This window comes from Diceros bicornis, chromosome 19, assembly GCF_020826845.1.
Source record: "Diceros bicornis minor isolate mBicDic1 chromosome 19, mDicBic1.mat.cur, whole genome shotgun sequence".
Lineage (NCBI taxonomy): Eukaryota > Metazoa > Chordata > Mammalia > Perissodactyla > Rhinocerotidae > Diceros > Diceros bicornis.
Window position 1 is genome coordinate 15,393,394 of NC_080758.1, and position 6,583 is coordinate 15,399,976.

Below are 6,583 nucleotides of genomic sequence, written 5' to 3' on the forward strand. Positions count from 1 at the left end.
CAACGTGGAATCTGGAGACCAGGGTCTTGGGCTCTAAATTGCTGTGTGACCTAGAGTAAATGCCTTCCCCACTCTGGACTTTGGACTCTTCAACTGCAAAATGGCAGGGAGGAAATAATCTCTGAGAGCCGTTCCGGTTCTCCAGCCCTGCTCCACCCAGCACAAGCTCCAGCCCCAACTACTACCACTCATGCCAATAACCAGCAGCCTCCCTCCATCCCCTCTTCCCAGCCAACCAGTGTGGAGCAGGACTACTGTTGCCTTCTTGGAGGCATTATTTGGGAAGGACAACAATAGCAATTCAACAAGCTGTATGTAAAGGGCTTACGAGGTGCCAGACACGTTATATGCTTATCTAATAAGCAAGTCTGTAACAGTTCTGGTTTTCAGTCCCAGCTCTGCCATTTTCCAGCTCTGTGACCTTGGGCAAGTCATTTCATCTCTGAACTGTAATATGCATTTTTTAAGATTTACTGTATTGATTACTCTGATAAGTTCCCTATAGGAATCTCAGTTCATTCTCACCACCATCTGTGAGGTAGATTTAAGAAGTACCCCTCCCATTTTCAGAGGAGGAAACTGAGGCTCAGAGCAGTTAAGGAACTTGCCTATGATCACACAGCAAGTTAATGAACAAAACTAGGATTCAAGCCTAGGGCTGCCTGGTTCTTAAGCTTTTCATGCATCTTACCATTTACAGGGAACTGAGACGACCAGGGGCTGGAGGGGAGCGGGGGAATGGGATGGGGAAGGGGAGATTTAAAATCTGGACCCTTCTCCCCTGATCCCCAGCACCCACTGAAGATCAGAGAGGAGGTGCAGGCCTTAGGGGAATCAGAGACTAGGACAGGGAATCCAGGGAAACTATATTCCAGACTTGAGAGTGTAGGGTCATAGAGCAATATGATTTTAGAGATGGAAACAGAGACCCTCCAATCCAAGGGATCTTCATCTGGTGGCAGACATGGGCTTTAGGAGAATCCACGGACCACCTCCAACTTGCCATCAATTGTACAAAATAGGTCATATCTATGTAGACATGTCACATTTCTCAAATTTAGCAATATTGACATTTGGGGCCGGATAATCCTTTGTTTTGGGGGGCTGTTCTGTGCATTGTAGGATGTTTAGTAGCATCCTCAGCCTCTACCCCATACCAGTAGCACCTCCCCCTGCCAGTTGTGACAACCAGAAATGTTGCCAAACATTGCCAAATGTCACCTTGGCGGGTGGGAGGGGCAAAATTGCCCCCAGTTGAGAACCACTGATATATGTTGATTTTTCTATGTAAAGGGTCCAAAACTTCTATCATGTACTCAAACCATTGATGATGACCCTCAAACCTTTAAAGATCATTTACCCAACAAACATTCATTGAGTTTTTATGGGCCAGGCATTGTGCTAAGAATTGGTAATATACAGTGACCGAGATAGCCTTTGTCCCCGTGTTCATGGAGCTAAGAGTCCAGTGGGGAAGAAATTGAATGAGTAATTAATTACCAGAGAGACAAACATCACAAGAGAGAAGTGTACTTATCTACTCCAATTATTCCCATCATGCAGATGAGGAAACTGAGGCCCAGAGTGGAGAATTTAGCTCTCTTAGGTCACAGAGCAAGCCAGGGACAGAGTGTGGGGCAATCAGGAGTGGTAGCTAAGAGCCTGCACCCCGGAGCCAAGCTTCCTAAGTTCAAATCGCAGCTCTGGCACCAACTTGCTGTGTGATCTGAGCAATTGACATATCCTGTCAGTGCCTCAGTTTCCCCATCTGTAAACTCGGGGTAATAACAGTGCTTACCTCATGGGTTTGTAAGGGTCAAATGAGTTAACAGATATAAAGTGCCCAGCACATGGTAATAAGTGCTTGCTGCCACTCTAATTATGATTGCCTCCGGGCCAGCTGGCTGTTTTTACCAACTGGGGAGCAGGGAGAGAGCACCCCGCCAGGAACCCCAGACGTTGATTCCTGGAGTCAATCCAAGCAAGAACCCTCCTTCCTCACCCCCTCCCAACTTCCTCCTTTATGCCTTGGATCCCCACCCCCATCAAGGGGAACTTGGGGAGAACACGGCTTTCAACACAGCAATGGCAGGAAGTGGTTCTGGTTACCACATCCCCTTCCCCACTTCCCCCAGCCCCTCCTTCCAATGCCACAACTGTTTGGCCAAGGCCCTGGGAGAGGAGGCAGAGACAGGATATACCCCCAGGTGGGTACCCCCAGCCCTGACTGGAGTCATAGCTTGGACTCCAAGCCCCTCACCTGGTGGAGGCCCCATCAGGATGGGGAGGGGGCGATCCTGGAGCCTTGAGTCACCAGCTGGATGACACAGCCCTGCAGGCTGCTATTAGTAACTCCAGGCCCCCAGACCAGGGTCAGCCTCACGAGATGAGGAATCCCTTCCCCTCTCTAGGATGGGGGAACTCCAAGCCTGTTTCTCCCAAACCTACCAGAGAGGGGAGGGGCAGCCAGGCCTGAGAGGCCATGGCAGGATGTGAGGAAGACACTCATGTCTGGGATGAAGCAGAAAGGTGTGTATACTGCAAGACATTGCCCCAGAGGAGAGCATCACTCACGTACCCGCCACCCGCCCCCAAACACACCTACCATCCCTAGCCCCAGGGTGGTAGCAATTCCCACGCTGACTCTTAAGAGGCCCTAATAGTAATAATAATGTCATGCCTCCCACTTATCTGTATTGAGCTCCTTCAACAAGAAGCCATAGGGCATTGACTTTGCAATCAGACCAGCTTGGTTCAAATTCCAGCTTCTACTATGTCTGGCTGTGTGACCACAGACAGTCACTTTGCCTCTCTATGCCTCCATTTCCTCATCTGTAAAATGGAAAAGAGAACAATCCTCACTTCAAAGGATTGTGGGGGGCTTAAGTGACATTATACATTGCAAGTTTTTAACACATAGTAGGTATGCAAAAAAAAAAAAAACCATTGGCTATTATGATTCTGTTACTCTAGTGTTGTCACCTTTACAAATTAGGACTCATGATCCCAGTTAACCTTGTGAACCAGGATTCATGAGCCCCTTTTACTGGTGAGGAATCTGTGAGACTCAGGGAGTTGCCCAAGTCCACACAGCAAGGGGCAGACCTGGGACTCAACCCAGACCTGACACCAGCACCCTGTTCTTTCCACTACATTCTGCATGTGCCCCCAGCCACCTCAGCCTGTGATCATTCTAATAGTCAATACATGTGGGGGGGCCCTTGACAGTTTATCCAGCCTGTCGTATTCCTTGTCACATCTGATTTGCACCAAAAAGCAGACTTTCTTAATGTCCTATTTGAATCTGAGCTTTCAGAGCCCCTTGGCATTCGTGGGAGGCAGAGACTGGAAACCATTTTCAAGGTGACAGAACCAAGGCCCAGAGAAGTGCTTCAAGTTGCTCAGTCACACAGCTGGTGAGTGACAGAGCTCCTGTCTAGGCCTTCTGACTCCAAATCCCGTGCTAAGATCAGGTCACTGGATCTGGCAAGAGGGAAGTCAGTGGGGGAAGCAGTCTGGGGGCTGCGGGGTGCCCAGAAGTCAGGCTGGAGGGAGTTAAGCCTAGGAACCAACAGAGAGAACGGTTGTAGGTTATTTGCCTGGGCTCTGTAAGAAAATATTGAGGGGGCTAAAAAAGGAAAATAAAAGAGTAAAGTAGCTGGAAGGGGCAGAGAACAGTCAAGTGGAGTTTCCTTTAAAGTGAGAGGTTCAAGACCATGAGAAAGGGTGGGGCTGTGGAGGGAGAGACGTGCAAATTGAGGGGCAAGAGGATGAGCCTGGGACCAGTTCCCTTGGCATCAGATTGCCCGCTGGGCATGGTTGGATCCCAGCAAAGCAGGTGCAACCTAAAATTTAAAAGATGGTTTGCTTGTTTGTTTTTAATTAAGACTTTATTTTTTTTAGAGCAGTTTAAGGTTCACAGCAAAATTGAGGGGAAAGTACAGAGATTTCCCATACGCCCCCTGCCCCCACACATGCACAGCCTCCCTGTTATCAACGTCCCCCACCAGAGTGGTACATTTGTTACAATCCACGAACCTGCAATGACACATCATTATCACCCAAAGTCAAGTTTACATTAGGGTTCGCTTTTGGTGTCGTACATTCTACAGGTTTGGACAAATGCATAATAACATGTATCCATCATTTTGCTCTCACACCAAGTAGTTTCACTGCCCTAAAAATCCTGTGCTCTGCTTATTCATCACTCCTCACCACAAAGATTGTTTTTGATATTTGAAAAAAGTCCTTAACGTAGCCAGCATGGGAAAACTCAGAGCTTCACTGGACTTCCTTAAATAGTCATTTCAGGGTTGAGTGTTGTTTAACTCGGGATGACATAGGGGCAAGGACACCATATTCTTGTGATCACAGCCTCTAAAGGTCTAAATCTGGTCCTGTTTACAATGGAGATGGGGTGCGGGAGGCTCTAATCCTCAGGAAATCCCAGGTTAAACATTCAGTGGTCACTTAGTTTGTGCTGGCCGGTCAAATCGAGAGCCCTGGGGAGCGGAGCAGGAGGGAGAGGCCCGCACAGCACACAGGGCAACTGGCAGCTTCTTTGCCCCTTTTACAAACCTGGGCTGAGCCCCTGCCGTTGGCGGGGCGTATTTTCTCATGCATCTTCTAGTTGGGCGGTTCTTAGAGTAGTTCCAGGACCAGCAGCATCAGTATCATCTGGGAACTAGTTAGAACTGCAGATCATTGCTTGCCTCCACCCCAGAACTATGGAATCAGCACCTCTGGGTGAGGTCCAGCTATCTTTGTTTTAACAAGCCTGCCAAGTGATTCTGATACAAGAGGTCTTGAGACCTCTGCTTTAGTCGAGCTTCATCCCGAGGCTGAGAGGGAGGGCTTTTGATCCCATTTCCAGATGAGAAAACTGAAGCTCAGAGAGATAAAGCCACTTGTCCGAGGTCACACAGCTAGTACTAAAATTAGGTGGGAATCTAGGCCTTTCTAACTGTAAAACTGATGCTCCCACCTCAGTGTTATAACGAGGGCTGATGTTCAACTATTTAACAATCAAGACCCCAACCAGTCAGAACTGATTTCATCCAAAGAGCTCCAGGAGGCCCCTAAGGGGAAGAGGGGTGACCCATTATTAACTCTTTCATTCCTGGATCTGAAGTCCTAGGGGCTCTAGGGGAAGGGCCAGGGCTCTGGGGCACTTAGAAGGTTCCAAGCAGCACCTGTCACCAATGGGCGGGGAAATATTTCAATATTTTAACAACTGGTGCTTACCAGCTGAATGTCAGCCCTGAGTACAGTCCCTTTCCTAGGAGAGGCTCCTGAAACTTCCACCATGGGCTGGGGGGCCTGGAGCTAAATGCAGCCCCAAAGGGAACCCAGTATAACAAATGTTCTATGAGAACACCTGTTCTGCAGTGCTTCTCAAATTTGGCTCACAGTGGAATCTCCTGGGATTTTCTTTTGACTAGCGATGCCTGGGTTTCACCCTCCTCCCCCAGAGATTCTGACTTAATTGGTCTGGGGTTCAGCCCGGGCATTGGGATTTTTTTAAAGCCCCCCTGATTCTCGTATGCAGCCAGGGTTGAGAACAATGCTATACGGGCCCCTGAAACCTGTAAGAGACTGGAGATTAAGAGCCCCTGGTTTGCATCAGTATTTCCCAAGGCCGGGGACTTGTTTAAAAACACAGAATCTCAAGAGATTCTGATTCAGTAATCAGTGGGGCCGGAATTGGATGTTAGCAAGCTCCCCTGGTTTAGAAATCTGTGACGGGAACACCCCCCACGGGCCATGGTAACTGAGAGAGGCTCAGAGATTCTCCTCCCTCTCAGCCCACCCCCACTATAGTTGAAGCAATTGAGAACATTTTGCCAGGAAGTATCCAGAACCAATTTCCACAGCTCTTCCTTCCCCTGTGCTGCGGAGACATTGCTTCAAAGAACACGCTCTGAACAGAGCCCAAGTCACCCTCCCGGGATAGCCGCTTTCTGGCTGCGACGCTGCAGAGCCCCGGGCCTGCTCTGATTGCTTTTCTTCCCATCAATCCCGGGACACCCTCATTTGGATGCGATCTGCATATATTTGCATATTGAGTTCCAGAGTGGGGCCCCCCACCCCCACCCCACGGCATCTTAGAGGAAAATAAAACTAATGTATTCACAAAGCCTGCTGAGATGTGTTTGAATCTCACGCTGCGCTGGGATTTACACAGCGCTGGGACTTTGATACACCTGAAGCAGGGCCCTGGGCTGGAGGGGAGATGGCTCAGGTTCACATGGCTACAGCAGGAAGGCAGGGGGGGCGGGGGGCGGGGGGTAAGCATGAGAAGCATCCCAAGGTCTGGAACCAGCAGTTCCAGCTCTGCTCCTGATGAAGGGCAATGGGGGATTTCTCCAGTGGGGAGCACCAGAAGATGGGGTGAGGGGACTCCCTCCTTCATGGGAGCAGGTGAAATTCCTTCCCAGCCTCAGAAGGGGCCTGGCTTAGAGACCACCCACTGCTAAGGCTCTCCCAGCTCCAACCTTGGGCTCCATGAAGAGCCAGCTAGGTGACAGCTGGTGCAGTGGAAGGGGCCAGGTGCTGGAATCCAACAGACCTGGATTTGAATTGT